Source organism: Spinacia oleracea, chromosome 4, assembly GCF_020520425.1.
Source record: "Spinacia oleracea cultivar Varoflay chromosome 4, BTI_SOV_V1, whole genome shotgun sequence".
Taxonomy (NCBI): domain Eukaryota; kingdom Viridiplantae; phylum Streptophyta; class Magnoliopsida; order Caryophyllales; family Amaranthaceae; genus Spinacia; species Spinacia oleracea.
In genome coordinates this window covers 14,832,817-14,834,046 of record NC_079490.1, presented here as the reverse complement: position 1 = coordinate 14,834,046, position 1,230 = coordinate 14,832,817, and the positions used below count along the sequence as shown (strand labels likewise).

General features: G+C 44.0%; 1 non-coding gene across 1 annotated transcript; it reads left to right on the top strand.

Moving 5' to 3' along the window:
* Positions 1-749: 749 nt before the first annotated feature.
* LOC130460178 (small nucleolar RNA R71) lies at positions 750-856 on the top strand. Its single transcript, XR_008920122.1, has one exon. It is a non-coding gene; the product is annotated as a small nucleolar RNA R71 (small nucleolar RNA).
* Positions 857-1,230: the final 374 nt, after the last annotated feature.

Sequence of the window (1,230 nt, the reverse complement as noted above, 5' to 3'; positions counted from 1 at the left end):
TATCAATGATCTTGTTGTGAGCAGTAAGAGCATCGATTTTTGCATCCTTTTCACTTATGGATTTTTGCATTTGTAGCATCATGTTTCTCATCTCTACTAGCATAGGGTCAGGCTGTGTGGTTTGAGGTTGTGGTGGTGGAGGTGATGTGTGTTGTCTAGGGAACCCAGGTGGTCCACTAGACTGTTGGTTGTAGTTGTTCCGTGGTTGATAGGGTTGGTATGGTTGTTGTGGTGGATGTTGGACTTGGTGAGGGTTCTGGATATTGATGCTCCTGTAGGATAGTAGAGGGTTGTTTTTGTAGCCCTCATTGTAAGAGTTGGAGAATGGGTTATTTTGTTTGTAGGATTGAAATGCGTGACATTGTTCAACAGAGCTCCTACATTCCGGTGCATAATGACCAGACATTCCACAACTTTCACAAACAGTAGCAGGTTGGGCACTCATAGCACCTACACTAGCAGGTTGGGCAGATTGAGTATTGGCTGCTTGCATATTATCAAACTTATAGTGTAAAGCAGTCAATTGGGCAGTTAATTGTTCAATGGAATTTAAATCATGCTTACCACCCCTATTAGATAGACCTCTAGGATTCCCATACTGGGCATTGTGAATGGTTATCTCCTCAATCACCTCCATAGCTCTAGGCACCTCAAGTTACATGAACCTCCCACTGGCAGCTGAATCCAACAAACATCTAGACTCATTGCTCAGACCATTATAAAACTGCTGAATCAAGAACCAATCTTGCAAACCATGGTGCGGGCATTCTCTTTGCAAATCCTTGAATCTCTCCCAGACCTCGAACAAACTCTCATCCGCTTGTTGTGAGATACCTAATATCTGACCCCTCAGACGAGCCGTTTTCTCAGGTGGAAAATATTTAACATAAAAAGCAAGAGCCAAAGATTCCCAATTAGTGATTTTCAAAGCCGCCCGATTCAACCCATTAATCCACAGTTTAGCTTTCCCACTCAAAGAGAACGGGAAAAGTATCTCCATAGTCTGCTCCGGAGTCAACCCCTTTTGCTTGATGGTGGAACAATATTGGATAAAGGAATGAATGTGAAGATTCGGATCTTCACCTGGTTCCCCACCGTACTGGCGTCTCTCGATCATGTTAATCAATGCAGGCTCAATCTTGAAGGTCTCAGCTGCAATAGAAGGCATGATCGCCTTTGGTAGCACGGACAGACTTGGCTTAGAATAGTCTGTAAGCCGTGGGGTAGGTG